The sequence below is a fragment of the Microtus pennsylvanicus genome, chromosome 1 (genome assembly GCF_037038515.1).
Source record: "Microtus pennsylvanicus isolate mMicPen1 chromosome 1, mMicPen1.hap1, whole genome shotgun sequence".
Taxonomy (NCBI): Eukaryota; Metazoa; Chordata; class Mammalia; order Rodentia; family Cricetidae; genus Microtus; species Microtus pennsylvanicus.
In genome coordinates, this window is record NC_134579.1 from 119,376,980 (window position 1) to 119,404,537 (window position 27,558).

At 44.8% G+C, this 27,558-nt stretch overlaps 1 protein-coding gene and 1 non-coding gene across 3 annotated transcripts in view; one reads left to right on the forward strand and one right to left on the reverse strand.

Moving 5' to 3' along the window:
- Positions 1-27,558, forward strand: part of Taok3 (TAO kinase 3) — a 182,715-nt gene that overhangs the window by 56,315 nt on the left and 98,842 nt on the right. For both annotated transcript variants that reach the window (XM_075981864.1, XM_075981865.1), the window contains one exon: positions 15,609-15,696. The gene's annotated coding sequence lies outside the window, so the exon portion shown is untranslated. The remainder of the gene's footprint in view (positions 1-15,608; positions 15,697-27,558) is intronic.
- LOC142842744 (U6 spliceosomal RNA) lies at positions 14,883-14,989 on the reverse strand. Its single transcript, XR_012909425.1, has one exon. It is a non-coding gene; the product is annotated as a U6 spliceosomal RNA (small nuclear RNA).

Genomic DNA, 27,558 nt, shown 5'->3' on the forward strand with positions numbered 1-27,558 from the left:
TGTTAAACTGGGAGAAGTCTGTGTGAAGTGCTTGCCCTTCACGGACGTTGGGAGAGGATAGCATCTTCTGCACGAAAACGATCCCTTTTAAAATCATTATTGTTTTATTTTATGTGTGCAGGTGTTTTGCCTGCACATTTATCCATGCACCACATGTACATGGAAGCCAGAAGAAGACAGCAGATCCTCTGAAACTGGAGTTATAGATGGTTGCACAACGCCGTGTGGGTGCTGGGAACCAAACCTGAAGTGTAGAAGAGCAACAAGTGCTCTTAACTGCTGAGCCACCCCTCCAGCCCCGGGGCCCGATTTTTAGATTGAATGCTTTTGTTGTAGCTACCCTCTCAGTCTAATCTCTTATTGTTTATTTTACCTTTGTTTTTCCATTTCCATGTATGTATGCAGGTTTGCATATAAGGGGTACATGTGTTTGGGGATTCACAGGCTTGTGCATGTGTGCTTGAGCATGTGGAGACCCAGGTTGACATCAGGAATCTTCATCAATCATTCTTCGATTTATTCAATGAGTCAGGGTCTCTCAATCAAATTCAGAGCTCACTGATATATGGTTAGTTTTCTTTGCCGCCTTGCTCTGGGGATCACCTGCATCTGCCCTCCTAGGATGGAGGTCCAGATAAGCAACATGAGTTCTGAGGCCCCCAACCCCAGTCCTCACACTCCTGTGGCAAGGGCTTTGACCATTAAGCCCTAAAGTCAATCCGTTTATTTATCTCTCTCCCTCTCCCCTTTCTCTCTCTCTCTGTCTTTCTCTCCTTCCCTCCCTCCTCATTTTTTCCCTTTGAGATGGGGGTCTTGCTGTGTAGCCATGGCTGGCCTGGAACTCACTGTGTAGGCTATCTGTGTATCCTATCTGGATAGGCCTCAAGCTCACAGGGCTCCATCTGCCTTGGTCTCCAGAATACTAGGATTAGAAGAGTGCTCCGCCTTGTCCCGCTCCTAATCTCATTTCTGAAGCTAGGCACATGTTGCTCCTCAGAGGGTTAGTTCTGAGGAGCACATCAGAGCGGGTGGGCTCGCATAAACCTGGCTGCTGCAGACCAGGGCACGCTGGGCTCCATGATTAGCTACTGCTCCTAGGCTGTTAACTGGGGCAGCACAGTCCAGTGCTCCACACAGGAGACTGCTGTAACACAGCAGCAAGTGCCCAAGTCTCTCAATATGCCAAAATACCCTTGTCAGCATCAGTACCTCCGCTGCCATGCGTTGCACTGTGTTGTTAATGCAGCTGCGTCAATGCCAACAGGAAGCTGTTAGAACCATTATAGTCTTTGTGTGCACGTGTGTGTGTGTGCACAAATATTCATGTAAACATGTTGGGGGTATATGTGCACATATCTGTGCGTGTGTGTGTGTGTGCATGTACATGTTGAAGCCAGAGGTCAGTGTTGGTGTCTTTCCTAGTCTCTCTCTACCTTGATTTTTGAGACAGGGTCTCTCACTGAACCAACTGGGCTGGGCTGGCTGACCAGCAAGTGCTGGGGTCGCGGGCATGAACCATGCCTGGCTTTTTTACATGGGTGCTGGAGATCAAACCCAAATGCTCACACCTGCTCAATTGGTTTCCCTGCTGAACCACCTCCCCAGCCTGTCGCCATTAGAATCTTATGGAATTGACACATGATTGGCGGTGTCACCATAATGTGACATATGACAATGTTGTATACATTTATATGCATACAGTGAGCTCTTCCCCCTGTTACTAGCTCCTCTGCTAGGCCACCGGCACGTCCTAGCAGAGGAGCTACTAACAGTGGGAAGAGGAGCTAGTAACAGGTTACTGGGCTCTAGGCTTTGGTCAGCTCTCAACATAGACCCTTTAAAAGGAAGTCATAATGATAGACTTCTCTCCTGAGTTTGCTGTAGCCTCCTTGCCCTCAAACCTACAATGATTCCGCCAGGCCCTACGAGCTCTGCCCCTTCCTTCTCTCTCTCTAACCCCGACTTCCAACTCACACTCTTACCTTGCTCTACTCAGTTACCCACTGCTCCTGCCCGGCCTTTGCAGGTTCTTTGTACCGGCTGCTCCCCAGCTTCCAACAGTAGCAGAGACAGTGTGCTCCCCCCAGGTTTGAGAAGGGTCAGATTTCAGTTCCTCACAGAACTATGGCCCACAGCCCTGATGCCCCTGGGGTTTCTAATGTCATATTATTACACTTCCATTTTCCCTTTTCATTAGACTCTTATTTATTCATATGTTTATTTTGTATGCGTGTATATGTGGAGTTCTGAAGACAACTTGCTGGACTTGGTTCTCCAACCACGTGGGTCCTAGGAACTGAACTCAGGGCCTTGGGCTTGGCAGCAGGCTCTTTTACCCACTGAGCCACCTCACCTACCCCTCATTATTCTTTTGAGATCATAATTATTTGTCATTTCATTAGTAATTGCCTATTTATTTCTCTCCACTAGAATTTAGCTTCTCAAGAATGGGTTCTGTTTCTGTAAGGGCCCAGAACGGTGTCCAGCAGGCCATAAATAAACAGCTATAAGTGAATTGTGGATAAATCAAGACTGCAGCTCAGTTTATCCTGTCTAAATTTACTTTTCGTTTTGTCAGGGTCTCATTGTGTAGTCCTGGCTGCCTAGAGCTCGCTATATAGACCAGGCTGGACTCACAGAGATCCGCCCACCTCTGTCTCCTGAGTGTTGGGATTAAAGGTGTGCACTGCTTCTCTGGGCTTCAAACTTAGATTGCTTTAAAAAATAAATACACACTTTGCTTTAAGAGCAGCAGAGGAAAAGAAGCCTTTTTTTTTTGTTTTGTTTTGGGTGGTGGTTTGGTTTGGTTTTGGTGGCACTGGGATCAAATCCAGGGCCTTGGGCATATATGTTCTCTAGTTGGGGGAACCATTATGTCTACAATAAACTATTAATATAGTGTCAGGAAAGGTGACATATGTCAGGATAGAAGACAAATAAGGCTTCCTGGTGCCCAGACTCACACTGTGGGGAGGGGCACCAGAGACTAGTGGGGGCTTTTATTTACAGTTCACAGAGACTAGTGGGGGCTTTTATTTACAGTTCACAGAGACTAGTGGGGGCTTTTATTTACAGTTCACAGAGACTAGTGGGGGCTTTTATTTACAGTTTATACACTCAACACATTTTGTCACTCACACCCTCATTCCCTTCTCTCCTTCATTCCTGCTGCACTAAACCCCTTCTCAGCAAGCTTCCCTCCTATTTTAATGTGTGTATGTGTTTATGTGTGTATGTGTCTGCATCTGTGTGTCCTACTGAGTTAAGAAGGGTTGCTTACAAGTGTGGTTTATCAGTAGCTATACCACTAAAGAAAGTGACACCCAACAACCATTAACTGCCAATAGGAGGGATGGAGGTCTCGTGAGTGTGTCGTCGTCGTCCTATCCTGGTCCCCCCTCAGACGCTCCCCCACCCCCGCCTCCATGAGGAAGCGCAGCAGAGCCTATCCTGTGCAGGTGACTCCAGGCACCGTGAGGTCATGAGTGCCGCAGCCATGTCATGTGCAGAAGACAGCATTCTACTGCAGCTCTCTCCATCCTGACTCCTGCGAGCCCCTCCCCTTCTCTACATTCCCTGAGCTTCACAGTGGGTCCCCTTGAGAGCTGGGCAGTCCACTCCCACTTCTGCTCACACTTGGCTCTTAACTGCATCTTAAAAGAACAATTGAATTTCGACTTTTAAATAGGTGGAAAAATAATTAAAAGCTAAACAAAAGATATAAGCACAGGCCAGGGAACACAGAAGGAAGGGCACATTCGAGGTGTGCTCAGGGAAGACCCACACATCCAAGGGGTGCTCAGGGAGGATCCGCACATCCAAGGTGTACTTAGGAAGGACCTGCACATCCGAGTTGTGCTCAGGGAGGACTCACATATCCGAGGGGTACTCAGGGAGGACCCACACATTTGAGGGGTACTCAGGGAGGACCCGCACATCCGAGGGGTACTCAGGGAGGACCCGCACATTCGAGGGGTACTCAGGGAGGACCTACACATCTGAGGTGCGCTCAGGAAGCAGTGAACTTGAATGTTCACATGGCTCAGTAGTATCCAGTGTTCATTGTGGGTTTTGGAGGATCTCCGTGGTTTCTGAGCAGCAGGGTGATGTCCTCAGACCCCTCTGTGTTGGGAGAACGGCATCTGGGGAGCCAGTGGGTGATGGATGAAGCTAGAAGATTCAGTGTGCTCGAGTTCACTTCAGGCGTCATTTTGAGCTTCTGTGTCTCCTGTCTCCAGGGTAAAGGCTGATGTCCAGCTCTCTACTGTGCATTGCTGTCTCTCTGCTGTGTGTTAGCTGTGCTCAGTTCCTTAGTCTCTCTCACCCCTCCAAGTTCATGTAAGAACTTGGAAGCAGCCCAGGTCCATTGCAACAGGACCACTGACTTTAGAAAAAAAATGTTTTTAACTTATCTGTTAAAAATATTTTTATTGTATGTATATGGGTATTTTGCTTGCATGTATGTCTATGGACACATACATGCCTGCCACCTGTCGGGGCCAGAAGAAGACACTGGGTCCTCTGGAGCTGGAGTTACAGGTGATTGTGAACTACAATGTGAGTGCTGAGAATCGAACTCAGGCCCTTTAGAAGAACAACCAGTATTCTTAATGACTGCGCTGTCTCTCCATCCCCCTAATTTTTAAAAAACACTTTTTTGTTAACTTTCTATGTCTTAACTGCTTATCAAAAAGGCATTTCCATGGGCTGGAGAGATGGCTCGGTGGTAAAGGATGCTTGCTGCTCTTTCAGAGAACACAAGTTCGGTTCCCACTCCTCCGATCAACTGGCTCACAACTGCTGGCAGTTCCAGCTCCAGGAGAGCAAACACTCTGGTCTCCACAGCCACATGCCCACACACCCCAGATCCCCACATACTCATAATTTAAAATAAAATATTTTAAAATCTTTTTTTAAAGACATTTCCTCCATCTCCTGAGAGCCAAGCTTGCCTGAGCAAGGCAGGGAGCAAGTGGCCTGCTTCAACATGCAGCTGTCTGTCTTTGTGGGCCCCTGCTACATCAGCCCAGGCAAAGCCAAATTAACCACGGCTAAAGGGCACACAAACGTGCCCTTTCAACATTAGAAACTAGATAAGAGTTTCCAGGGTTTTAATGTTTTTTTAATTTTTATTAGATTTATTCATTTTGTGTGTCAGTGTTTTGCCTGCATATATATCTGTGCACCACATGTGTGCCTGGTACCCTTGAAGGTCAGAAGAGGGCACCAGATCCCCTGGAACTGGAGTTAGCAATGGGTGTGAGTCACCATGTGGTGCTAGGAACTGAACCTGGATCCTCTGGCAGAGCGACAAGTACTCTTAACCATTAAGCTGTCTCTCCGGCCCCTTATTTTTATTTTTAAAAATACTTTACACTTTTGTTGAATATTTTTTTTATGTTTATTTAGAATTACATTGAGCGGAGGAGGGAGGGAGAGATAGATGAGCTCATCTCATACCGTGTGTGGAAGTCAGAGGACAACTTGTGGGGTTGGGTCTCCCCCATGTGGACCCAGGAGCTACACTTGGGTCCTCAGGCTTAGATAGAAGCACTTTTACCTACCAAGCCATCTTGACAGCCCTAGAAACGCTTTCTTCATGTGTGTACATGTCTGTGTATGTGCCCACACATGTGGAGAAGTCAACAATGGGTGTCGTTCCCAACTGCTCTCCACATTGTTTTTTGAAATTGCCTTTCACAGAAGGTGGAACTTACTGATTCAGCTAAGCTGGTTGGCCAGCAAGCCTCAGGGACCTCAGATTTCCCAACAGTGGGTTTCCAGAACACTCTGGTATGCTTGACTTGTTATGTAGGACCCGAGGATTGAACTCAGTGTTAATGCTTGCACGGCAATTATAAAGGGCCGTCCTGTTAGCCCCTGGAGTTTTGGGTTTTAATTGTAAGTTTCCAATATAAAGCCATCTCCATACAAATTCTCAGTGATAACATAGCCTTTGGGGATAAATACGTACTATGATCCCTAGCCTATTTTAGAACTCCCAGATTCTAGGAATCCCCCTGCCTCAGCTTTCCACCTTACTTTTTTCTCCTTTCTCCCAGTAATGGGGCTGAAACTCAGGCTTCATCCATGCTAGAGAAATGCTCCATCACTGGGCTTCAGAAGCACAGCCCTACAATGCCTTTTTTTTTTTTTCGAGACAGGGTTTCTCCGTAGCTTTTGGTTCCTCTCCTGGAACTAGCTCTTGTAGACCAGGCTGTCCTCAAACTCACAGAGATCCGCCTGCCTCTGCCTCCCGAGTGCTGGGATTAAAGGCATGCGCCACCACTGCCCGGCTCCTACAATGCCTTTTAAAAGAGTTGTTTGTTTTTATTTTATCTGTATGAGTGTCTGTGCACCACATGCGTGCAGTGCCCACAGAGGCCAGAAGAGGTCATCAGATACCTGTAGCTGGAGTTGCAGGTGGTTGGGAGCTGCTGGTGTCACGCAGGTGCTAGGAACCACTGACCTACCTCCCTTGTCACTCAATACCTTTTTTAAAAAAAAACACACACACAAACTGAAAAGAAAGCTACAGGTGGAAAAGATTAAACCTATCAGTGTGGCTTTGTGTAAAACCAATCAAAATCAAAATAGCCTGGTCTATCTAGTTAGTTCCAGGCCAGCCAGGACTCCATAGTGAGAACCTGTTTCCAAAGTTAAGTATATATTGATAACATTCCCCAAATTGCATATATGTATGGATGCACCTGAGACTGGAGAGATGGCTCAGTGATTAAGAATACATGTTGCAGAGGACCTGGGTTCCATCCCCAGCACCCACATGGTGCCTTACAACCATCTGTAACCCCAGTCCTAGGGAATTCAGTGCCTCTTTCGGCCTCTGCAAGAACCTGGTATACATATGATATACATCCATGCATTCAGACAAAACACTCATACATGTAAAATAATAATCTTTAAAATTAAAAAATAACAAGGACCTAAATTTTGCTACTAGTACTCATTCATTTATTCATCTCACTTGTTTGGCATAAGGAAGTCATTTTGACATTTTGACTGTATATTGAACACGAAGAATACACTTAGCCACCTTTTTTTGTTTGACATACCTCGCCCTCCCTCCCTGCACCCATCCCCAACTATTCCGACCTAGTCCTTACAGTAAACATTTGAACAGGGTCCCCTGCAGAAGTGACAAGTGGTCGGTAAGGAAACATAAGTGATACAAAACGATAAAAAGAACAGAAATGCCCATGTTCCAACACCAGGGATAATCTCTATTGAAACTTGATCCGTGGTCTTATAGTTCTTTTTCTGCAGCATCACAGCTTCCTAGAACCCCAGTCATCTGGGTCTTAGTACCTACCCATAACCTCCGTCCTTTCCTCCCTCCCCCTTACACACCTCAGCCTGTGAGCACACTATGGTAAGACATCTCTGCCAAAGAAGCTTACAGAAAAAAGAGTTTGGGGCTTACAATTTCAGGGGTTAGAGCCACGGCCATTGTGTGGGGAGCATGGCAGGCAGGTATGGTGCTGGAGCAATAGCTGAGACTTACATTTTGATCAACAACCATGAGGCAGAAAGGCAGACACAGAGAATAGCATGAGTCCTTTGAATCCTCAACGCCTGCCCCTGGTGGCACATCTCTTCCAACAAGGCCACACCTCCTAACCATTCCCAAACAGTTTCACCAACTGGGACCAAGCATTCAAATATGGGGAGCGTTCTTGTTCAAACCACAATAGTGACATCATGTAGTGATAATGTCACTATCCGCCTGACTTATTTAACTTACCACAATGACCTCCATTTCCATCCATGTCATTGTCAATGATGGGATGTCATCCTTTTACATGGCTGAAAAATCGTCCTGTGTATAAGCTTCACATGCATGAGTGTTCATCAGCGGCCACACACTTCATCAGCGGCCGCACACTTAGACCGCCCCCATTGTTGGCTGTGAACAGCACTGCAACAAACAGGGATAGAATTTTCAGAGGAATGTCCATACCTTCTGGCAGAATAGGTGCATTCATGTGTTCCCACCCACATTGTGCCAGGAAGGGTTCTCTTTCCTGTGCGTCCTTCCCAGCTCTTGTCGTCTTTGTCTCTTTGATAATAGCCATTCTTACTGGAGTGAAGTGCCATCTCCTCGTGGTTTTGATTTGCATTTCCCCCATGGCTCCTGATCCTGTGCATTTTTTAAAATGTGCTTTCTGTCCATTTGCGTGTCTTCTTTTGAGACTTGTCTACTTAATCTGCTGGATGATTTGGCTATTTTTTGCTACCAGAGTTTTTGAGTTTTACATTCTAGGAATTATGGTAGGAAAATATCAAAAGTCTTCGTTTTGTGTATTCAGCAATAATGCTTCTATAAGAATAGAAAACTTCATATGCCCACTGCAGTTTGTAATGCATCAGTTGAGTCTGAGCCTAGGTATCTCCAGAAGTGTCCGTCAGTCTGCACAGTACAACAGCATGCACAGTGCAAAGTGCACATGCTGTGTTCAGAACCATGGCTGCAGTGGCAGCGTGCTCTACCGCAAGGGCCGCCAGACACCTGTATTCATTAGCATTTGAGTCTGACTTAACCTCTGGTCACAGAACACACAGAAGCCTGTCTTTACTGTTGACAGTTTTCTGTGAGCCCTGCATTCAGTTACACAGTTCCATCCTGGCACCATAGTCCATAGGTCAAGAACTCAGGCACCAGGGCCAGGAAGACAACTCAGTGGACAAAAGCACTTGCTCCTCAAGCATGGAGACCTGAGTTCAAATCCCCAACAGCCACTTAAAATGTTGGCTGTCACTGTGTGTGGCTGTCACCCCACCATTGTGGGGCAGAGACAAGCATCCCGAGTGCTTGCTGGTCAGTGAGAGACTGTGTCTGGAGCACCCTGCCGAGGGTGACAGAGGCTGCCCGACGTTCTGTTCTGCCCCCTGCACGCATGCTGCCCGCGAGCACACGCACCTGCACACTCTCACACACGCAGGTAAAGGACCAAGTGCTAGAATACAGCCTGCCTCAGGCAGAAAGAACCTAAACCTTGCTCAGTGCTGGATCACAACCGACATTTAATATACTTGCTGAGTGAATGAATATATATGTGGTAAATGAATTAACCAAATAACCAAACACAAGTGTTTTAAAGAATTCGGGATCTGTAAATATTGTTGACAATGGGTATGGATAAATGTTAATCAAATTTGAGAAATGTTGGCTGTATTATTATTGTATTTTGTGATCATTGAAAGTTTTCATATTATATATTTGATAGCTATATATCATTAAATTTGTAGTACATAATGAAGACTACAGTTTTGGCAAATCTATTAGAACATTTTGGAATTTATAAGACCAGATGAATACCATATTTGTGCTGTTCTTGATGTTCTTTTATTTGTGCATATATGCCTGCTCGTCTGTATGTCTGTCACATGTGCCTGCTCGTCTGTATGTGTATCACATGAGTGCAGTGCCAGAGAAGCCAGAAGAGGGCGCCAGATAGAACCGGAGTTACAGGTTGTGAGCCACCTGAGAGGGGCACTGGAAACCAAGCCCAGGTCCTTTTAAACCCAGGTCCTTCCTTTGCAAGAGAAGCATGTGCTCTTAACTTCTGGCCCATATCTCCAACCCCTTCACCTTGCTTTAAGACCTACGTAGAGCTAGATGTAGCATCCATCTCAAGTTTTTGGCCTCCTCTCAAATAGCAGACAGTACAGAGTTACTCTGTGTTCATGATGATCCAGGCAGGAGAAATGGCTCAGTGGTTTAGAGCACTTGCTGCTCTTCCAGAGGACCCAGGTTCAATTCCTAGCACCTGTATTGCTGCTCACAACTGACTGTAGCTTCAGCTTCAGGGGATCTGATACACTCTTCTGATCTCCATGGGCACCAACCAGCCACACGTGTGATACACAGACATATCCATAGGCAAAACACTCATATATTCAAAATAAAAATACTGAAGTTAAGGAGTCTAAGGAGCCTGGCTTCTCCCCTCTGTTTACCAGTCCAGTCAATCAGAACAATCAACTGTTTTGTTTTATTGATTTTTGTTTCTTTGTATTTTGTTTGTAACACAGAGATATAGACGTTAGTCTTAAGAAGGAAGGGGAAGAATCTTGGTTATTTAATTTAATGTCAGTTCTCCCAGAAGTAGGCTAAAGGTTATTCTTATCATGATGAATCAATAAACGTGGGCACCTCTGCCACACTTTTGAGGTGGCTCTCGGGTGCTTTGACACACAGGCATCCTGCACTATATGATCTTGGTGGTATAAAAGTTAACTATTGTCTGGTTTCATTGCCAAAATATAAGAGCCATAAAAAGCAATTTTCTTACCTCAGAGTAACAGTTAGTGGTGGTGGACAGGTGCAGCGGCTAGTAGAACGTGTTTTCTGTGATTTTCTTGGTGGGTGACTCTTTCCAAGTCTGCACCTAGGCTGAGGGGCAGGCATAGGGGCGCAGTGACCCACACCACCAATTCCAACTCTGAAAAAACCCTGACTCCTCTGATGCCCATCCCATCCTCTGATGCCCATCCCATCCTCTGATGCCCATCCCATCATCTGATGCCCATCTACCTTCTGCTGCCCTGTCCCACTCTTTGATGCCTCAGCCCTCTCTCTTAACGCCCCAGCCGCCCTCTGACATCTGACTCTATGCCCCAGTCCTCCAGCCCTCCAATGCCTTGGCCCACCCTCTGAGAGCAAGAGATGAATAACAGTTATTTTAAAAGACTGGCTTCATTGTGAACCCAAAGTTGCTGGTCCCCTCCAAGACCCTCTGACCATACCCCATTCGTTGTGTTGTGCTAAGAGATGACCCCAGGACCTTGTACGCACTTGACAAGTGTTTGGCTATCCAATCACATCCCAAGCCCTCTGAGCATATATGTGAGATATTTATATTCCTTTTTAAAGATTTCTTTTAAATTATTTATATTCATATGTGTGTGTGTACTCACAAACATACATGTGAGTATGTGTGCATGAGAGTCATAGGATCCCCTGGAGCTTGAGTTAGAGGAAGTTGTGAGTCACCTGATGTGGGTGCTGAGAACCAAACCCAGTATCAGCTCTTAACCACTGAGCCCACCTCTCCAGCCCTGTTCTTAACTTAATGATGTCCCCGAATTTCTCCACTCTGTGGGCTGAAGTACTGAATACATATGTATTGTGCACCTCAGGGGCGCACATGACCCAGGAATCCTATCTGACGTGACACTGAAGTGTTCTGGATTGTCCTCCAAAGCATGACGACTTGGGCGTGTGGTTCTGGGCTGGGAAATAAGAAATTCTGGGTTTTAGTTTGAGGAAAGCCACTGTGCAAGTGTGGGGTAACAGTTAAGTTCCTGAGATTCAGCATATTCAAGGAATGAAGGAAGGGAGAAGAGAGAAGGGAAGGAGAAGAGAGGGAGAGGAAGGAGGAAAAGAGGGAGGGAGGGAGGGAGATGGCTGGTATTCCAGTGTGAAGACTGGCTCTTCTTCCCTTCCTTGATGTTGAAATACCATGGGGTTTCAGCTTCGCTGGCTCCTGGTTTGTCTCAGAAGTGATATGATTAAAACATGTCAAGGAAGGGGCTGGAGAGATGGCTCAGAGGTTTAGAGCATGGCTGCTCTTCCAGAGGACCTGGGTTCAATTCCCAGCACCCACATGGCGGCTCACAACTGTCTGTAACTTCAGTTCCAGAGGATCTGGCGCCCTTGCACAGACATAAATGCAGGCAAAACACCAGTGCACAGAAAAATAAAAATAAGTAAATCTTTTTAAAAAATGGCAAAGCAATAGAGAGCCCCAGTGAATCAGCCTCCAGGTTTCTGGGAAGGGAAGTCCTGAACATGCTGTTTCTCTTCTCGATTTCTCTGTTTCTTCTTTTTTCCACAAGGCCTGTGAACAAGCTACTCGCTGACTTCCCGTCATTGGATGGCTTCCATATCCGAGGAACAAGAGTAAACCATGTTATTTCAGTTGTTGTCTCTCTGATGAGAGCTTTGCTAAGCTAGCCAGATTGTTTAGTTGACCCAAGGGCTCGAGACTTGAAAGGCGACATTCTTGGCACTGTTCTCAGCCATCACTGGCCATGTGACATTTAAGGTTGCAAGAGGTTGAGGAAGGAAGATGATTTTGCGCATGTCACTTCAGCTAAGTGCTTAAAGTGAAGTCCTCCCTGGGGAAAATATATCTAATCATGTTTGGAGAGGAGGGTGGGTTTGGATTCTCATTTTCGGTTCTGGTTGAATTGGGCAAGAGGAGATTGGTGGAGGTTTTCATGGATCATCAGCTATTCACTGAGGCCACAGAACCCAGCTAGTCCAGCCCTGAGTATGTACTCAGGAGAAATGAAAACAGAAGGCACTCAAAAGTGTGGGTGCCAATGACTAAACTGCCGTCATTCACAACAGCCAACAGGTGCATACGGCCCAGTGTCCATCAGCCGATCTGTGGACAGGCAACTGTGGTATGCTCACATATAGAATGCTGTGTGGCCAGACAGGAAATGCGGATTCGTGCTACATGCTGGCCTATATTACATGGAAGAAGCCGGTTCTAAAAGAGCACACGTTGTATGAGCCTGTTCTCGTGAACTATCAGGAACCAGGAAGTGGAAGGAGACAAGTGCTGCGTAGTGTTTGCCTAGCATAGAGGGCGGGAAAGTGAAGGCTGTGGGTTTCTAAAAATATTGTAATAACTCGGGGAAACACCAAATACCAGTGAGCTTCTCAGTTGAAATGAGCAGATTAGATGCGGGGGCTCTGTTTCAGTCAGGCAGGTTTTTGAGTGAGAATGTGAAGACACAGCTCAACCAGGAAGTGAACTCGAAGGTGTACCTTGCTCTGAGCATGCTCCAGACACTGGAGAGTGGGTTTGTCTGTTTGTTTAGCACTACAGCAAAGAGTTAAAGTTAGAGGCCAGACCGGGGTGGTGGTGGCTCAGTCAGTAAAGTGCTCACTCTACCCACAGCAAAGGCCAGCAGCCGGGGTGGGGGTCTGCCTGTAACCCTAGTGCTGGGGAGGAAAACAGGCGCTCCCTGGAGCTCACTGAGCAGCCAGCCACACCATCAGTGAGCTCCTGACCTTGTCTCAGACAGAAGATAGATAGATAGATAGATAGATAGATAGATAGATAGATAGATAGATAGATAGATCAGAAGTGATTAAGACACCTGACATCGAACTCAGCCGTCCACATGCATATAAACACACATACACACTCACATACATACACACACACACTCATAGAGGCTACAGTCAGACTAGAATAGTGGGGGAGATTAGCGATGGAGTTACTGATGTCTTGGTGATTAGGTGAAACCTCATGCTGAACGCAAGCAGGCTCTGGCTAATCTAAAACAAGGCACAGAAAGAATCAGAGGGAATGACAGATTACCAAACCAACAAACAAAAACTGTGGATCCTAAATGGAGGCACCAGAGGAGACTTGGTGTATCCGCAGCAAGAGGGGGACAAAGCCAGAGATGGAAGCTGAGATATCTCTTCTAGCTGTTTGTGTTTCTTCCTGCGAGGTCTCCAGGCTTAAACACCTACTCCCAGTCCAGGGGTGGTGTGCAGACCTTTAATCCCAACCCTCAGGAGGCAAAGACAGGCAGATCTCAGTGAGTTTGAGGCCAGCCTGGTCTACATGGGGAGCTCCAGGCCAGACAAGGCTGCCTAGTGAGATCTCCCTCTGAAGAAAACAAAGACTTGCTCTGGGCCTGGAGAGATGACCGAGGGGCTAAAGCCTCTCTCACATGAGCATGACGACGTAGGTCTGCATACCCAGAACCAATCTGAAGCTTACCGTCTCCAGTGGTGGAATAAAGACTGTAAGGGAATGGAGACCTTTTTAATGAAAGGGACCCGGAGCCGTCCTTACGCAACCTTTGAGAACAGTGTTCAGTGAGATGGCAAAGCCAAGAGTCTGTAGCTGATGTTAGCTACGTATCAAAAATGCAGGCACGAAAAAATAAATATGAACATGGAGAAAGGAAAGCCTGTTGTTAGTAAGGGTGGTGGATGCTGTGTGTATTCTGTGTGTGTGGTGGGGGTACATGTGGAGGCCAGAGAACCCCCTGGCTAGCATTCCACAGTATTTTTTTTTTATGTTTTTCGAGACAGGGTTTCTCTGTGGTTTTGGAGCCTGTCCTGGAACTAGCTCTTGTAGACCAGGCTGGTCTCGAACTCACAGAGATCCCCCTGTCTCTGCCTCCCGAGTGCTGGGATTAAAGGCGTGCACCACCATAGTATTGATTGCCTTGTTTTGAGTCTCTCACCGGCTGACAGTGCACCAGTTCAGCCAGGCTGGCTGGTCAGCCTGCCTCTGCCTCCTCAGCTCGAGCATTTAAAAACTACCACACCCAAGTCTGTTTGTTTGTTTTTGTTTTGTTTTTATGCCCGCCCTTGGGCTATGCAGAGAACTCACCCTTGCTCGTAAGCACTTTACCAGCTGAGCCATCTCCCAGGCTCTGGATTAGGATGTTTTTTAAAAAAGCTTCTAAAATTGTTTATACATTGGTCATGTATTTCTTTAATAGATAATTTAAAACTAATAGTTAATGTGGAAATGTGGGCAGTTGGTTCCAGACGAGTCTGGAAAGGGACATAGATGGAACTGCAGAAGCCACTGAAATCCCCAGCCCTGCCCAGAGCCAGGGACATCACCAGTGCTGCCAGATTAGTGCCACACACTGCCAGTTAGGGGTCGTCGTTATTCTTGTGCCACACACTGCCAGTTAGGGGTCATCATTATTCCCGTGCCACACACTGCCAGTTAGGGGTCGTCGTTATTCCCGTGCCACACACTGCCAGTTAGGGGTCATCATTATTCCCGTGCCACACACTGCCAGTTAGGGGTCATCATTATTCCCGTGCACATTTAGTTGTTTTTAGTCAGATTTTGTTCTTTTTTTTTTTAAATATGGAACGCTTCACGAATTTGCGTGTCATCCTTGCGCAGGGGCCATGCTAATCTTCTCTGTATCGTTCCAATTTTAGTATATGTGCTGCCGAAGCGAGCACCAGATTTTGTTCTTTTTCTTTTTTTGAAATTGGTTTCTTTTTGTTTTATGTGTATGAGTGTTTAGTCTGCATGTGTGTCTGTGCACTGTGTGTGTCCAGTACCCAAGGAGACTAGAAGGTATCAGATCTCCTGGAACTGGAATCACAGATGTTTGTGAGCTGCCACATGGGTGCTAGGAACCCTACTTCAGCAGAAGTGTTCTTAACTGCTAAGCCATCTCTTGCACCAGGTGGGTAGAATGCTTACAGATCTGAGGGTCCTCCTCCATGTACACCAAGCCTAGTATCACAAGTGTGTTCATCTTGTGGAAATCTAAGTCGCCCATGGTGAAGATTGATCTTCTCCATTTGTTGTCCGTGCAGGACAATAAATGTTTTATATTATTTTTGTAAACATTTAGAACTACCACCTCATTTGTTTTTAACAAGTGACATAGGTCTCATTAGGTCGAACAGACAGGCGTCAAGCTCCTGTACTCCAGCCTCACCTCCGGAGTTGCGGGGATCCCAAATGTCTGCCACATTCAGCTTTAATTACTCCCTCCATCGCTTTTCTCCTAGAATTATATATTTTATATATATTTTTATATATTTATATATTTTACCCTTCTGTCCACAGGTGCGGGAGACTCGGATTGCGAGCGAGAAGAGATTGCTGCCACGATGACCCTGAGCAACACTGTGGGTTCCGTGCCACACAGCAAGAGGTACTGTGCACATCTCTGTGACCTAAGATTCTATGCATACCTTCCACCTAAAAAAAAAAAATAGGAACAAGTGATGCTTTCTATGGTGAAATTTTACTATCTTTGTAAGAACACAAAAGGAAGAAAACACTTAAGCAAGAAAATGGTACATGATATGGCTAGAGAGATGGCTTAGTGGTTAGGAACATGTACTGCTCTTGCAGAAGTCCTGAGTTTTGTTCCTACACCCCCATAGGACAGCTTCCATCCACCTGTGATTCCAGCTCCAGGAGATTGGGTGCCCTCTTCTGGCCTCCACTGGCACTGCATGCATGTGTACAAACCCACACACAGACACATGCACGTATACAATTTACAAAATGAAATAAATGTTTTTTAAATATTATATTATTAAAAGTGGTCTTTTTAGGCCTGAGGAGATGACTCAGTCAGCGTATTGTTTGTTGTACAAGCATGAAGACCTCCCTTTGATCCCCCTAGAACCTACATAACCAACCAGGCATGGTGGCATAGATTTGTAATCCCAGCTGTGGGATTACAAGGTGGAGACAGAGACAAGAGGCACACTGGGGCTCACTAGCCAGCCAGCCTGACTGAACTGATGAACTCTGGGTTCAGTGAAAGACCGTGTCTCCAAAGTTAGATGGAGAAGCAGCTGAGGAGCAGACCTTTACTGGTCTCCTGCCTCTACTTGTACAGACATGGCCGAGCACATCTACACCCACTTAAACATGTACACACACACACACACACACACGCACACACACGCACACACACGGTTTCTTTTCAGATCCTCCATATCGTCTGTCAGAGATAACCATGGAGAATCACGCGGTAATAAGAAACAGCTTGCTGATGCCCTTCTCCAGGAAAATGCACATACACACATGTATACACACACATACTTACATATACCAAGAGATAGCACGATTTTTATTGTAGTTAGCTTTTAGATTATGAATTTCATAGTGGTTTCCATGTTAGATTTCTGCCCCTGTAATATCTGAAATGATAAACATATATGGAGAAAATGTCTGGCTCACAGCTTGGGGGTTTTCAGTCCATAGTCAGTTGGCGCTTTTGATGAGGTAACAGTTCATAACAGCAGTGTGTGGTGGAGACAGACTTCTCCCTTCATCCCCAAGGAGCAAGAGAGAAAATTAGAGGGAGGTGAAGTTCCACGACACCCTTTGGAGCACAAACCCATGATCCAAGGCCTCCTGCTGGCTCCGCCTCCCCAGGCACCACTCCTAGTAGCAACAGCCCATGGGTGTCTGCCACAGGGGCTTTGGGGTGGGGAGGGGTGTTCAGGATTCAAACCACAGTGAGTTCCTATCACTTGCCCAGATGTGATAGCATTTTCAAAACATGTTTTTCTTAATGCAGATAAGCAAAAAGCAGGACATTAAACATTACCTGGAATCCTAGTTCCTCCTTCAGATACAACCCAGGCTGCCCAGAAACCTGTGTCTGTCCGTGAAGGACTCACCATTTCCCATCTCCGCAGCACCTCTGTTAAAATAACCAAAATAATCTTTTTTTAAAAAAATTTAAATAAGTGCTTTGGGTTGAGGAACTGGCTCAGTGGCTCAGAGCACTGGCTGCTCTTCCAGAGGACTTGGGTTCAATTCCCAGCACCCACATGGAGGCTCACAACTGTCTGTAACTCCAGTTCCAGGGGATCCAGTGCCCTCTTCTGGCCCCCATGGGCACCAGGCATGCATGTAACTATAACATGAAGGTAAAACATCCATATACATAAAATAATAATAATTTTTAAAATTTCCAAAGAAAGACATGGCCTTGTGTGAGCCCTCAGAGTGCACTGCCGGGAAAAGGCAGATAAGCTTGCAGAAATAAGAGTTTCTTGGTAGCCGGGCGGTGGTGGCGCACGCCTTTAATCCCAGCACTCGGGAGGCAGAGGCAGGCGGATCTTTGTGAGTTCGAGGCCAGCCTCGTCTACAAGAGCTAGTGCCAGGACAGGCTCCAAAGCTACAGAGAAACCCTGTCTCGAAAAACTAAAAAAAAAAAAAAAAAAAAAAAAAGAGTTTCTTGGTTATTTGGCCAATATGGTGAGCAAAGAAGTGTCTTCGTGTTGTTGTTGTTGTTTTGAGGCAAGGGCTCACTCTGTAGTGCTGGCCCTCCTGGAACCGACTCTGTAGACCAGGCTGGCCTCAAACTTAATGCTCCGTCTGCCTCTGCTCCCGAGCACCAGGTTTAAAAGCATGTGCCACCACTGCCCGGCTTAAAGTGTCTTGTCTTTTTAATTACTAGTTCTCTGATTATTTGTGATGCCACATACATTTCCTGTCCTCCATGACCACTGGTGTCTCTCTTCTGAAATTCCTGTTTATGTCCTCCGAGTGTGTAGGTGCATGTATGTGTCTGGTATGTTCCCACCTCTGACACTGGGAATAACTTTGAGTTAATCTACATATGTCTGTAAAACTATCATCCCAGTGATAATAAACAGATCCTCTGCTGACCAAAGCTCCATTGTGCCCCTTCAGCCCTCCTCCCTGGCTTTTGTCGCAAGCAACCTGGCCCAATAAATGTGTGTGTGTGTGTGTGTGTGTGTGTGTGCAGTTCCCACGGAGGCCAGGAGAGGATATCAGAACCTGGGAACTGGAGTTACTGGTAGTTATGAGCCACCTGCTATGGGTGCTGCGAACTGAACTTGGGTCTTCTACAAACACAGAAAGTGTTCTGAATCACTGCAGCATCTGTCCAGCCCTATCAGTATTTTCTAGGATGTGACATAAATGATCATAAAGGGTATGATCCTTTCTGCGTGAACTCTTCCACTCAGCATCCTTCTTTTGAGATTCACCCATGTCGGAGCATATGTCCACAGCGTGTTTTATTACTGTGCTACATTACTTGAACTCCATGTACCACAGATTGTTCATGCATCCTCACTGTGCCTGGTCTGAGGTTTTCCGTGTTAGCCATCTCAGTGAGTGTGCCTTGGTATCCTGTGACTTAGGTTTGTGTCTCTGGGGATTTACTGCTAAGCATCTCTCACTAGCCATCTAGAAATATTTCTTGGTAAAGGGCTTACTTAAATCTTTTGCCCATTTTTTTAAAAAAAAAATGAGTTGTAGGAGCTGGAGAGATGCTTCAGCATTAAGAGCACTGGCTGCCCTTGCAGAGGCCCTGGGTTTAGTTCCCAGCACACACATGCTGGCTCACAGCCTTCTGTAACTCCAGGTCCAGAGGCTCTAACTCCCCCTTCTGGCCTCTGCCAGCACCAGCCATGCATGTGGTACACAGACGTACATATAGGCAAAACACCCACACACAAAACAAAGTAAACAATAAAAAGTAAATTGCTAAGTGGGTTTTGAGAGTTCTTTATACTCTCTGTTTACAAGTCCATTGTGAGGCACATTTTTGTGCAGGTTTTTACACGGTGTGGGTGTTACCGCCCTTACGTGCTGTGGCACGTCTTTGGAAGAGCAGATGTGTCTAACTCTGAGGAAGTCTGATGTGGACTCGACCTTCCGTGGATGACTTGAAGGCAGGATAGCCTTTGTTTCTGTTTTAAATGACTTCCCTTTTGCTCCCTTCTGGAGTACTTGTGTAGACTGGCTTTATTTTTCCCCCGTATGTGAGATGGAATTACTGCTAAAGCCTGGATGTTTATTTGCAGGAAAATCTTATATTTCAGTTTAAAATAAATTGTTATGCTTATTTATTCTGTGTATATTTCTGCCCAGCATGCCACAGTGCGTGTGTGGAGGTCAGAGGGTACCAGCATCGGTGTGGGGGGGGGGTCAGAGGGCACCAGCATGCCACAGTGCGTGTGTGGGGGTCAGAGGGCACCAGCATGCCACAGTGCGTGTGTGGAGGTCAGAGGGTACCAGCATCGGTGTGTGTGTGGGGGTCAGAGGGCACCAGCATGCCACAGTGCGTGTGTGGAGGTCAGAGGGCACCAGCATGCCACAGTGCGTGTGTGGAGGTCAGAGGGCACCAGCATGCCACAGAGCGTGTGTGGAGGTCAGAGGGCACCAGCATGCCACAGTGCGTGTGTGGAGGTCAGAGGGTACCAGCATCGGTGTGTGTGTGGGGGTCAGAGGGCACCAGCATGCCACAGTGCGTGTGTGGAGGTCAGAGGGCACCAGCATCGGTGTGTGTGTGGAGGTCAGAGGGCACCAGCGTGCCACAGTGCGTGTGTGGAGGTCAGAGGTCAGCTCCCCGAGTTGGTTCTCTCCTTGCACCATGTAGCCTCCAGGGACTGAACTCAAGCCACAGGCTTATGCTGAGCCTCTCACCAGCTCAGGTTTCAAGTGTTTTAATATAATGGTCAGATAATTTTTTTTCTTGAGCCAACTATGATGATTTGTGCCTTCTGAAATATCTGACCATTTCTTCCAAGTTCTTGAATTTGTTTATACAACAGTGTTCAGAAAAGTTCCTAACTCCCCCGGTACCTGTGAAAAAATACCAATGTCTCCTCTCTCTCTTTTCTCATTAGCCGCTTGTTTCACCTGTCTCTTTTTTATTAACAAATAAATTTGATATGAGATTACTAATTCTTTTCCTAAAAGAGTAAGCTTCGCTTTCATTGCTTTTTTTTTTTTTTTTTTGGATTTTTCAAGACAGGGTTTCTCCGTAGCTTTTGGTTCCTGTCCTGGAACTAGCTCTTGTAGACCAGGCTGGCCTCGAACTCACAGAGATCTGCCTGCCTCTGCCTCCTGAGTGCTGGGATTAAAGGCGTGCGCCACCACCGCCTGGCCTCATTGCATTTTTTATTTCAATAATTTCCTCTTAATCTTCATTATTCCCTCTGCTCACTTTAGTTTCAGGTGACTCTTCTCGGTTGGGTTGGTTTGGTTTTTGGTTTTTCGAAACTGGGTTTCTTAGGAGCCTTGTCCTAGAACTCACTCTGTAGACCAGGCTGGCCTCGAACTCACAGAGATCCGCCTGTCTCTGCCTCCCGAGTGCTAGTATTAAAGGTGTGCACCACCTGGCTTGTTTTGATTGTTAATACACAGTGCAAGTTGAGGTCACTGATTTAAAACTTGCCCTGTGTCCCCTGCTTTGCATTGCCTTGGAAAGTTAGCAACATGATGTGGTTTGGATACAATGTGCCTGCCTCTGCTTTTCTTTTTACATTTACTCAATTGTTTTTTTTGGGGGGGGGTTGTTTTGGTTTTTTTTTTGTTTGTTTTTTTTTTTTTTTTTTTTTTTGGTTTTTCGAGACAGGGTTTCTCTGTGGTTTTGGAGCTTGTCCTGGAACTAGCTCTTGTAGACCAGGCTGGTCTCGAACTCACAGAGATCCGCCTGCCTCTGCCTCCCGAGTGCTGGGATTAAAGGGTGCGCCACCACCGCACGGCCCTCAATTGTTTTTATTTTTGAGACAGAGTCTCACTCTGTAGCCCAGGCTGTTGTTAAACTCACAATGATCCCCCTTTCAGACCCTCAAGCACTAAGGTTGCAGGCTATACACCCCCCATCCCCCACCCCCGTGTGCTTGCGTTTTTCAATCCAGTCAAAATGGGTTCTTATTTCTCTCTTCATTTGCTCTTCAACCCACAGATTATTTCTTCAAGATTTATTTATTTTTATTTTATTTTATGCATGGGTGTTTTGTCCGCATGTATACCTGCACACCGTGTGCATGCCTGGTGCCCACAGAGGCCAGGAGAGGGTATCAGATCCCCTGGAACTGGAGTTACAAATGGGCATGAGCTATCATGTGGTTGCTGGAAATTCTAGGTCCTCTGGAAGAGCAGCCAGGGCTCTTCACTGCTGAGTCACCTCTTCAATACTCAATTGTCTTTTTGAAAGTATTTTAATAGAATGTCTTGACCTGTTCTCTGACAGTTTCACACACGTGAGCAGTGCATCCTAACCCATGGACCCCCATCAAGTTAGGTGTTTTTGTTGTTGTTTGTTTGTTTGTTTGGGTTTTGGTTTGGTTTTTGGTTTTTCGAGACAGGATTTCTTGTGTAGCTTTGGAGTCTATCCTAGAACTCACTCTGTAGACCAGGCTGACCTCGAACTCAGAGAGATCCGCCTGTTTCTGCCTCTTGAGTGCTGAAGTTAAAGGCGTGCGCCACCACGGCCTGGCTCAAGTCAGTTTTTAACCACATATTTTAATGTCCTATTCTGAGGGACATAACACTTGGATCCATATTCTCTACTGGATTCATGTCCTTAGCATGATCAGCATCATCGTGCCCTTCAGTGCCCTGCGCTGAAATCTACTCATGGTACCAGAAAACTCGTCTCTCTTTACAGCAGGTGTATGTCCTCTGTCCCCTGACGGTCAGCTTATTTGTGTCTTGCTAATTTGAGTACATCTGTAGGCATATATGATGTGTGTACATATGGTCCGTGCAGAAATGGGGGGGGGAGTGTTGGCACACCCCCTCAGCCAGTGCAGTGGCTCTGGGACCACATACTCCAGTTTCTCTCCCCTCAGCCCAGTGGATTATCTCTATTTTTTCTAAATAATTTTTTATTCTTTTTATTGAGCTTTACATTTTTCTCCACTCTGCTCCCTTCCCCCCCTTCCCACCTCTTCTGTAACCTGCATGCTCCCAATTGACTTAAGAGATCTTGTTTCTTTCACCTTCCTATGTAGATCCATGTATGTCTCTCTCAGGGTCCTCTTTGTTGTCTAGTTCCTCTGGGATTTTAAATAGTACATTGGTTTTTCTTTGCTTTATGTCTAAAAGCTACTTATGAGTGAATACATATTATATTTGTCTTTCTGGGTCTGGGTTACCTCACTCAATATGGTTTTGTCTAGCTCCATCCATTTGCCTGCAAATTTCAAGATGTCATTATTTTTACTGCTGTGTAGTACTCCATTGTGTAAATCTGCCACATTTTCTTTATCCATTCTTTGGTTGAAGGGCGTCTAGGTTGTTTCCAGGTTCTGGCTATTTCAAATAATGCTGCTGTGAACATAGTTGAGCACATGCCCTTGTGGTTTGATTGAGTGTCTTTTGGGTATGTACCCAACAGCAGTTCTGCTGGGTCCTGAGTTTGATTGCTTCCTAATTTTCTGAGAAATTGCAACACTGATTTACAAAGCAGCTCTACAAATTTGCACTCCTACCAGCATAAGCTGTCATCAGTGTTGTTGTTTTTTTTTTTCATCTTGGGCATTCTGACAGGTGTAAGATGGAATCTCAGAGTTGTTTTGATTTGCATTTCTCTGATGGCTAAGGATGTTGAGCATTTCCTTAAGTGTCTTTCAGCCACTTTAGATCTTAGATTCCTCTGTTGAGAATTCTCAGTTTAGGTCTGTACCCCTTTTTTATTGAATTATTTATTCTTTTTTTTTTTTTTTGGTTTTTCGAGACAGGGTTTCTCTGTGGCTTTGGAGCCTGTCCTGGAACTAGCTCTGTAGACCAGGCTGGTCTCGAACTCACAGAGATCCGCCTGCCTCTGCCTCCCGAGTGCTGGGATTAAAGGCATGCGCCACCATCGCCCGGCGAATTATTTATTCTTTTGATGTTAAGTGTCTTGAGTTCTTGGTATATTTTGGAGATCAGTCCTCTGTCCTATGTGGGGTTGGTGAAGATCTTTTCCCATTCTGTAGGCTGTCGTTTTCTTATTGACCAGGTGTTTGCTTTACAGAAGTTTCTCAGTTTCAGGAGGTCCCATTTATTAATTGTTTCTCTCAGTGTCTGCACTACTGGGGTGTTGTATTGAGGAAGTGGTCTCCTGTGCCAATGTGTTCAAGTGTACTTCCCACTTTCTCTGAAGTTCAGTGAGGTTGATTTTATGTTGAGGTCCTTGATCCATTTGGACTTGAGTTTTGTGCATGGCGATAGATATGAATCTATTTTCATTCTTCTGCATGTTGATATCCAGTTATGCCAGCACTATTTGTTGAATATGCTTTCTTTTTTCCATTTTATATTTTTAGCTTCTGTGTTAAAAATCAGGTGTTTGTAGGTGTGTGAATTGATATCTGGTTCTTCGATTTGGTTCTATTGGTCCTCCTGTCTGTTCTTATGCCAATACCAGGCTGTTTTCAGTGCTGTAGCTCTGTAGTAGAGTTTGAAGTTCAGGATTGTGATGCCACCAGAAGCTCTTTTGTTGTACAGAATTATTTTGGCTATCCTGGGGTTTTTTTTGTGTGTTTTCTGTATGAAGATGAGTTGTTCTTTTGAGGTCTGTGAAGAATTTTGCTGGGATTTTGATGGGCATTGCATTGAATCTGTAGATTGATTTTGGTAAGGCTGCCATTTTTACTGTGTTAATTCTGCCTACCTAAGAGCATGGGAGATTTTTCCATTTTCTGGTGTCTTCTTCAATTTCTTTTTTCAAAGTTTGGAAGTTCTTGTCATACAGGTCTTTCACTTGTTTGGTTAGAATTATCCCAAGGTATTTTATGTTATTTGTGGCTATTGTGAAGAGTAGTGTTTCTCTAATTTCTTTTTCAGCCTGTTTTTCATCTGTGTCAAGGAGGGCTACTGATTTTTTTTTTTACTTAATCTTGTATTACTAAAGGTGTTTATGAGTTGTAGGAGCTCCCTGGTAGAATTTTTGGGGTCACATATGTATATTATTATATCATCTGCAAATAGTGAGAGTTTGACTTCTTCTTTTCCGATTTGTATCCTCTTGGTCTCCTTTTGTTGTCTTATTGCTCTAACTAGAACCTCAAGCACTATATTGAATAGATATGGAGAGAGTGGACAGCCTTGTCTTGTTCCTGATTTTAATGAGATAGCTTTGAGTTTCTCTCCATTTAGTTTGATGCTGGCTGTTGACTTCCTGTATTTTGCCTTTTTTATGTTTAGGTATGTTCCTTGTATAAAAGACTTTTATCATGAAGGGATGTTGAATTTTGTCAAAGGCTTTTTCAGCATCTAATGAGATGATCATGTGGTTTGTTTCTTTCAGTTTTTTATATGGTAGATTACATTGGCGGATTTTCACATGTTGAACCATCCCCACATCTCTGGGATGAAGCCTACTTGCTCATGGTGGATGATCTTTTTTTTTTTTTTGGATGTGTTCTTAGATTTGGTTAGCCAGTATTTTATTGAGCATTTTTGCGTCAATGTTCATGAGTGAGACTGGTCTGTAATTCTCTTAGTAGTATCATGGTGTGGTTTGGGTATCAGGGTAACTGTAGCCTCATAAAAAGAATTTGGCAATGTTCCTTCTGTTTCAATTGCGTGGAACAATTTGAGGAGTATTGGTATTAGTTCTTCTTTGAAAATCTTGTAGAATTCTACAATGAAACCATCTGATCCTGGGCTTTTTTGGGGGGAGGGGGGAAGACATTTGATGACTGCTTCTATTTCCTTAGTGGTTAAAGGTCTATTTAATTTGCTTTTCTGGTCTTTATTTAATTTTGGTAAGTGATATTTATTCAGAAAGTTGTCCATTTCCTTTAAGTTTTCCAATTTTGTGGAGTGCAGGTTTTTGAAGTGTGAGCTAATGATTCTCTGGATTTCCTCAGTGTCTGTTGTTATGTCCCCCTTTTCATTTCTGATTTTTTTTTAAATTTGGATGTTCTCTTTCTGCCTTTTGGCTATTCTGAATAAAGGTTTGTATATTTTGTTGGTTTTTTTTTTTTGAAGAACTAACTTTTTGTCTCATTGATTCTTTATATGGTTTTCTTTGATTCTATTTTGTGAATTCAGCTCTCAATTTGATTGTTTCCTGTTGTTTAGTCCTCCTGGGTGAGTCTGCTTCTCTTTGTTTTAGAGCTTTCAGGTGTGTTGTCAAGTTGCTTGTGTGAGATTTCTCCACTTTCTTTATGTAGGCATTTAGTCCTATGAACTTTCCTCTTAACACCGCTTTCATTGTGTCCTCTAAGTTTGGATATGTTTTGTGGTCATTTTCATTGAATCTTAGGAAATCTTTAATTTCTTTATTTCTTCCTTGACCCATTGGTGATTCAGGTGAGCATTACTCAATTTCCATGTATTTGTGGGCTTTTTGAAATTAGTGTTGGTATTGAACTCTAACTTTGAGCCATATGGTTATTCCAATTCTTTTTTTTTTTTTTGTATCTGTTGAGGTTTGCTATGTTACCTAAGTATGTGGTCAATTTTAGAGAAGGTTCCATGAAAAGAAGGTATATTCTTTTATGTTTGGATAGAATGTTCTATAGATGTTCTATATATATTCTGTATGTTTAGTGTTTTGGTTATTATGTGACGAAAGCACTCTTTTTAGTTCAGTTCATTTGGTGTTCTGTAAGCTTCTTCTATCTTCATAGGCATATCCATCTTTAGGTTGGGAAAGTTTTCTTCTATGCATTTGTTAAATATATTTTCTGTGCTTTTGAGTTGGACGACTTCTATCCCTATTATGTTATATCTGTGTACTGTATGAGTTCCCACTGCCCAGGGTTCCCATGGAGGCCAAGAGAGACTTTGGATGCCCCGGAACTGGAGTTACAGGTGGTTGTAAGCTACCACATAAATGTTAGAAATTGAGCCTTGCTCCCCTGGAAGTACAACCAGTGCTCTTAACCCAAGTCGCTCCTCCAGCCCTTACCACAAGTTTGCATGGTTTTCCTGTAATACGCCTTAGTGTGTTTTGTCCCTGACTCTTCATAGACATCTTCAGGTCCTAGAGTTTCTGATTCTCTCCAGATTTGTAAATGTTCCCAACATTATTTCTCCAAAGAAAGATTTACTGATTTTGATTTTTATCTTATCTTTTAACTTACCTGTTCATTTCATGCATATGAGTGTTTTGCCTGTCTGTAAGTCTATGTACCATATACCTGCCTGGCACCTACAGAGTCCAGAAGAGGGCATCAGATACCCTGAAACTGGAGTTGCAGACAGTGGTGAGCTGCCATGTGGGTACTGAGGATCAAACCCAGGTCCTCTGGAAGAGCAATCAGTGCTCTTAACCACGGAGCTGACTCTTCAGCTCTTTTTTTTTTATCATCTTAACATATCTTCCTCTCCTTCAGGGTGCCAGCTGGACATATATATATACACACACAAGGCTTCATGAATATGAAGGTGTCCCCGGCTGAGTGACACTTGGCTATGTTTCCTTCCATCCAGCTTTCCTTTTTTTATTTTATTCATCTTTCTTTTATGCTTTACTAATATTTTTTCCATTTTGCAACTTATTTTTATCCCAGACCTTGTATCGTCCCTTCCCCAATGCGAGTTGTTTGAGTCTCTTCCATCCTGTACATCTCTGCTTTGAGTGTTCCTTATTCTGACTTTAAACATGTGGGCTCCAGTTCTATGTTTACTGTTCTTGCATTGCCTCAAGTTCAAGGCTAACTTGTGCTGCAGAGTGAGTCCCAGGTACCATTTTCTCTGTGAGTTTCAGGTGACTCTGCCCTAGCCTGGCATAGCTTCTTCCTATTAGCACATACTGCAGACCATCAGGGAGTCTGTATGGCTCCTCTCACCCTCTCTGACGCTGTTCCTCTATTTGAGCTGTGCCCTGTGAACACTAGCCATCAGGGTCACCTCAGGGTCTCACAGTTCCCTTTTCCTACCATGGGTCCCTCAATCTTTACCTGTACCACCCGGAAACCATCCCGGGGCACACACTGGAGGTCTTGTGGCTTGCATCTGCTTCTCATAAGTCAGGAATCTTTGTCAATGGCCTGGCAGCCCCTGTCTTCAAATACCATCCCATGTGTGTTTCCTCTAATGCTTTGATTGTTTCAGGTGACAGAAAATAAATAAATCAAGTGCCCGTTCCTCCATCTTGGCTAGAACCAGAAAGCTCTTCTTTCTATTTCTGAACTTATTAACCGTGGGGAGTCAAGCTTATTGATTTAGTGTGCGGCTGCTGCCTCTGCTGCGGTGCTTACTAATTAAATGTTCACTCATCATTATTCTGAGAGGTTTTTTAAGGCCTCATTTTTGTACAATTAAATATCTAGTTCTTAAAAAAACT